The sequence below is a fragment of the Corvus hawaiiensis genome, chromosome Z (genome assembly GCF_020740725.1).
Source record: "Corvus hawaiiensis isolate bCorHaw1 chromosome Z, bCorHaw1.pri.cur, whole genome shotgun sequence".
NCBI classification, from domain to species: Eukaryota; Metazoa; Chordata; class Aves; order Passeriformes; family Corvidae; genus Corvus; species Corvus hawaiiensis.
In genome coordinates this window covers 2,487,734-2,494,230 of record NC_063255.1, presented here as the reverse complement: position 1 = coordinate 2,494,230, position 6,497 = coordinate 2,487,734, and the positions used below count along the sequence as shown (strand labels likewise).

General features: G+C 41.6%; 1 long non-coding RNA gene across 1 annotated transcript; it reads left to right on the top strand.

Moving 5' to 3' along the window:
- The first annotated feature begins 542 nt into the window (after positions 1-542).
- Positions 543-2,412, top strand: LOC125320192. Its single transcript, XR_007201043.1, has 2 exons — positions 543-649; positions 2,099-2,412. It is a non-coding gene; the product is annotated as an uncharacterized LOC125320192 (long non-coding RNA).
- Positions 2,413-6,497: the final 4,085 nt, after the last annotated feature.

The window sequence follows — 6,497 nt, the reverse complement described above, 5'->3', positions numbered from 1 at the left end:
TTCGAAGTCTGCTACCACCTATCTAAAAAGTGTGTTAGATGTTTTGGGCCCAATAAGCAGCACACCACAAGCAAACAGGAATGCTGTTATTCAGAGACATAAATCATATGATGCTAGGCACAGACTCTGAACTCGTCTGCAGCATGATGGGCATCTTTCTGATGATATCCCACAGAGTAATCACAAACCATTTTGGTTACAAAACCCTCCTGGGATAAAATGCAATAGCACTGCAGTCAGTTACAATCACTTGGCACAGCTAGAGTTTTGCTCCTACTGGGACGGGAACAGGACCTGAAATATCAGGGCCTACTGAAATGCCTCATGGTTGACATCAGTGATGCAAATGCAATTAATATTTCTGCCTGGTCTATAATGACTCTGGTCTCCTAATGCAGTAGAGTAGTTAGAAAAGCAATGGCACATAATGGCACATAAACACTTTCCAAGCGGCTGTCCTATTAAGGTTATGCAAGACCCAGGGCCGTCCTCTGCAATGTGATGTCAGCTCTGGCTGCTGGCCTGACACACAGTTACACAACAGGACAAGGCAAGGGCAGAAAATGGAGATGCTCTGGAGTTATCAATCTTTTGAAATACAGTTTAAGCGCATATCTTCTGTTGCCATCACTGGGAAAACATCAGACAGGTAAACAGCAGTGGGGTGACCTATTGTCAGACTCAGATGTGATTTTTTTTTTCTTCTCTATATATTATTCTTTATTCTTCTTCTCATGTATCTGTCCTGATTTTCTCTCTCTGAGAGTCTTGGCAGGGGAGCAAAAGAAGCTCAAAAGTACATAGCTTATGACTGAGTAATGCGCTACTAAAGGCATGGAATCGCTCTTTTTTTTTCTTTCTTTCATTATTTTCATGGGTGTTTTCTTACTCTGTGCATGAGCTGTTAGCCTAGAAGCCCTACTGATATTTAGCATTCCTTCCGCCCTGGCTGATTCGTGCTGGTTGCAAGAAGCATGTGGTGGGGATTTGGCCCAGCAGTAGGGGAGATCACAAGCAGGGAAAGGAGATGCCATGTCAGTTTGCATAGAGAAGGGAATCAACACAAACCCTTTTCCTCACTGTGCACTTAAACCCACTGCATTATAGCAATGAATGCTGAGCACACATGGATGTGTGTCTGAGGTGGAGGAGAATCCCTGGTGCCACCCTTGGAGGATATGTTGTGCTGGTCTCTCTTCCCAGTGCTATTTGGAGAGATCAGGGCTCTCATCTGGGAGAAATGGTCATTTCCTGCACTAGCCAGACTTTTTGAATGCTGTTTTGTCCTCTCTCAGTTTAAAACCATGTAGGTGACCCTGGCTGAGGAGAAAGTTGCCCAGCATAAGTGGGGATTTTGGGCTTCTCAGAGCACAGACAAAGCCCTGCAGAGGGATATCCTGAGGCTCCTCAGGGGGACAAGGGTGTGTGAAAGAAGTATGGATTCTTTTTATTGGTGCTGGTGAGAGAGGTCTACATGGGCTGAGCAAGTGGCTGCTGGCCTTGCCGGCTGAGCTCCCCACCACAGGGGATTGTGGGCTGGCAGCATAACCACAGGCAGGAGAACCAGGGCCTTCAGCACCTGCAATCTGAGCAAGGGGAAAGACAGCAAAGAGGGGTGGCATGCACCAGTATCTGTCTTCCAGCTACTGGACATACTACCCAAAGGAAAGGCCTCTACCCAATCAAAAGACTTTTCTGGAAAACTCCTGATAGCCGAGAGCCATATGGTGCCCGGGGCTTCCCTGTTCCTCCTCAAAACACTCACAGATTGCTACTTAATTCCTTAGCTTTCCATCAGGCTGTCTAAAGAGCTTGACTGTTCAGTCAATTGCTCAATCAGGAGAATGCATTTTCTTGACATGTCGGAGTCCCATCTACTCATATGTGTAGTTACCCTTTCCACTTACTCCCAGATTAGGCCTTGTCAGAATAAAGCTTTTGAAGTTTTTCAGACAAAACCAGTACTGGTAATGAAGGTTTGAATTGTAAATACTGATAAAGTTCAGTCTGAAATAAACATTTTGTCTCCAATTATCTGCTACAATTTTATGTCTTCTTTTATCTCTGATACATACCAGCTTGCATTACTTTATTTCAGTGGTATCTTGGAGGAAGACATCACAGAAAAACCACTCAGCCAAAGATTTCCCTGTAAGTGAAGAAGATCATACCTGTAGCACAAATCCACCTATTCTATATGAAATCAGAAAGAGCAAAACCTTGGATTTGAAAAACCCTGGAGTTTTGTGGAATGTTTGATCCTGATCTGGCATGTGTGGCTCAAGCCTTTGTGGCTCACTGTGTGTTGGGGATTTTTTATGCTGAAGAAAATACACAGTAAATCCAGGCCTGTATGATCAAGATCCCTGGACATATATGCATTAAAATAGAATAAACCAATTCAGAAAACTGGCTGCTTTCCTTTTGTTCCATGTTACATCCTCAACATCTCCCTTAACTGTCCTTGGTAAGTTTTTTTCTGCAGGATGTGTGTTTTACACTCTGACAACTTGGTGCAGATATTTTATTGTCAGAATTGGAATAAAATTATGCTTACAATCCAACTACCTGTTCTGGATTTCATGTGTCTGAACTTGTGCATGTCTATTAAAAAAATTATGCTTTTCTGTTCCCCCTCTAGTCCTCATAATTCAATTGAAACCATCATTCAGGGAAAGAGACCTTCTCAGAGAAATCATCCGTCTTTCTCCTAGTTTATAAAAAGCCCCTGGATTTCTCTGAAGCAATACAAATTCCTTGTATTTTATAAAAAAACAGTTCCACTTGAATGTTAATGCTACCTCCAAATGATATGTTTGTGTCTGTGTGTCTGTGTGGCTTTGAAAGAAGCCCTTCACAAAACCTGTTTGCATCAGAGATGCAACTGCTGGACTTCCATCTGAATGTTGATATTGTTCTCATCTCCATCACATTTGCTTTTCCAGTCATTCTCAGATGTGACTTCCCAACCACAAGAAATTATTTTGAGTTAGTAGCAGCCTAATTCATCTAGATTTTCTTTGTTTGAAAGATTTTAGTGCCAAATGAAAAGAAGGGATTTTATTGCCAACTCTTAAGTTGCTATGGACCAAAATGCAGGCAAGAGAGTAGATTTCCACAGGTCAAGGTCCATAGGAGAGGACAATTTTTTTCAGAATACTGTCTGTAGTCTGCCTTGACATAAATCATCCTTTCTGTGCTTAGAAAGAACAGGAATCAGGCCATCCAGTGCTAAACTGAGCTGTTGTGTCCTCCCACCGAAGTCTGTCAATCCTGGCACTATTTTGTCTAACCTGTTATTTAATACCTCTGTATACCTCTAGAACAGCTTGCTCCCCTCAGCAAGCTAGTCCAGCTGCTGTCTGTCCTTACAGTCCCCACTTTCTAGCCTATATCTCTTTCAGGTTGTCTAAGATCCTCAGATTCTGGGAAATTAGATGAGTTTAGCTGACATCAGTGAAGTTTCACCATTAAACATGCTTTGAAGGTATAACCTACTACTGTCAAAACTCAGTCCTTTCACTTCCCTCTTAATTTTAATCTGTTCCTACTCTTTATCTTTTGATAGATTCACAATGTTCCTTCCACTCACTTTAACATCTAAGCAGTGTGAAAGTGCTGATGCTCACTCCTACATACCATCAGCAGCATTCAGCTCTCTTCTTCTGATCATATTGCTGAAACTTTCAAATATTCATCTTCACACATGCCCACTACAGCATTCTGCTGAGAATCTAAAAAACATATCAGACATCAGACATATAAAGAAGTTTCTGAGATCATTTTCCAACCTTGTCTTTCTGAGCAAATAAACCTCCTTTTTGTGACCCTCACCTGGCTTCCTGAGTTCAAATTTTCAGGAATTACCTTTAATACCACTCATAGGGCAAGACCTCTGCCAGTTCCTCTGCCATTATGTGTATCTACCCACGTCTGTCATGACCTCAGTCTCCACTGTCCATTTGACCTGTTGCCCAAAGGGAACTTTTGTATTTTCTTCACTTTTTCCTTTTTTGAATGCCCAGCCTTTCAGAAGGGTCCTAGTTCTTGTGGAAAGAAGAAGGCTGGTCCTCTGTGTGATTTCAGTCCTTTCCCTAAACTGCACTCTGACTGAAAATGTCTAATTATAAAATATGAGGTACTACTATCTTTTTAAATTAACTTATTTGACAAGTTTGAACACAATTAAACCTTAAGTCATTGCTAAATGCCGGGGTGCACATGTGCTAACTTTTGCAAGAATGACTTCCCTATCACTGCTTCTTTAATCTTCCCCCTACTAATGTTCCCCCTGCTAATCTTTTAATTCCGCATTTATTAGGTCTTGAATGTAGAATGAGCCACAAATGTAATATCATTCACTATGTGTTTATGCAGACAATCACATCTTTATTTTATTTCCCACCTCTGCTTAGATTGTTTGTTGTATTAGAAGCCCAGCATGGCCTTGTAGCTAAAACACCTACAGCTCAGCCTGCATCTTGCAGTGGCATCTCTGGGATGTTCTGCTATGTGCTCCTAGGTTTAGCAGAGCAGAGTATGGCAAAGGTCTCATAGTCATGGTTCAAATTTTTTGCCACAGCCATGGTGCACAGGCTGACTGTGCTGGCACCGGCAAGGCACCTCCTTGGGGAAAAGGCTGCCTTTGTGTTTTGACCACTGTGTAAGACACAGACAAGATAAGCAACTCTTACTTAAGTTTGCTCTGAGAACAGCTGACAGTCTTTCCCCCACAGACAAGAGATGCTCTGAGCTGTAGGCTTTACAGTAGATAACAGTTTTTGCAGCCTAGATTTTCCCATCCTGGAGACTGGCTATGGAGACTGTTTATTTGGTTGTTTTTAGGCTGATGGTTTATTTTGGACTTTGATTAAATAAAAACATATTAACAGAACTGCTTCTAGATAGCAGTTTTGCAAATGATTTAAAGACAAGAGAAGTCAGAAGCTTGTTTGAAAATCTGGTTGCTCATAATTCACATGGTCTCAAGGTCTTTTTAGGTTTTGTTTTCACTCATTTTACTGTTTGTTTTTGTCCTAGCAGTGACTTTGGGTAGTCTTGCTTTGTCTAGTAGGCTCTGTGTCTATTGTATACAAGATTCTATTGTGAATCTGCTGTAACCTGTACACCTTCACTTTCTTACCTGCTCCAACATTTCCTGTGCCTTCTTCTGATACAATTAATTACTTCATCAAAAGAAACCTGATACTGATACCCTCCAACACTTACGTCAGTACCTTAACACAGAGAAAATTTTGAACTTGTATAGAAGGGACCACAGTGACAGGGATGCTTCAGTGGAAATATTTACCTTCAAGGACTGCTTGAATGACAAGAGATTACAAAATGGACCAGTGCTGACAAATGCCATATAGAAATAGCAGATGTGCTCAGTTATCTCAATCAGAGACACAATCAATCTGACATTGCTCCCTATCCATCTGAAAAAAGATCTCTGCAATGCAGCCACAAGCAGTTCAGCATCAATGAGAGCCAGACTTGTCTAGTCCATTCAGCTCGTGCAGAGAAGAGACATTCACACGGCTACTGAAAATCTAATGAAAACACTTCTGCTTTGGGTCATAAGCAGAGACCTGTAATCAAAGCAAAAATAACCCCAAAACTTCTTTCTGTTTTGTTCTCCACCTGCAGAATCACTGGATATCTAAAGGAGAACAATATGTCCTGGCAGCATGGCCTGAGTGCAGGCATGGCTCGGGGCAGAGCACAGCCTGGCTGCCAAGCAGCCTCATGCACCAGAGATCTCCGAGATCTGCTCCTCTCAGGGTGCTAAAGACACAAAAATCTCCTTCCTCAGACCTTCCCCACTTTTCTCGAAAGCAGGCCAGATCCACATAATTAAATAGACTGTCTTCCAGGAACATCAGCAATTACCTTGAAAGCAGAGGAAACTAGAACTGTCACAAGTACCTTGGTTTTTGTAGCACTGCTGAGAAAAACAAAAATATAGAAGCAAAAGGAAAGTAAAATGTAAGCATTTTTAGAATCATAGAATATCCTGGGTTGGAAGAAACCCAAAAAACTTATGGATTTCAGCTCTTAACCCTGCACAGGACAACCTCAAAAAATCACACCATCATTTTTTTTGTGATCACCACATGATCACAACCATGAGTGTTCAGTGGATGATGATTTTCTCATCATGATAGGAGAAAAAATACTCTGCAAGGAAAGGAGGTTTTCCTCAACTTCAGCAGAGTGTGTTGTTACAAGCACAAATACAGCAAAGAATGTTTTCACCAGGTGGTGTTAACTTTGAGAAGCTCTGACAAAAAGAAAAGCTTTGTGTCTGGTGCCTGCTATTTAAAGAATAATGCTGGACATGCTAATGCAGGTAGATAGAGCATCATGAAGAAGTCTTATGTGCAGTTAGATGGATTTGAATGAATTTGGGTGGTGTGTAGGCCTTCAAGTCCCTTGCTGGTAAGACAACAGGAATCAAAGGAATCTGATCCTTCATTTAAACTGTCACATGT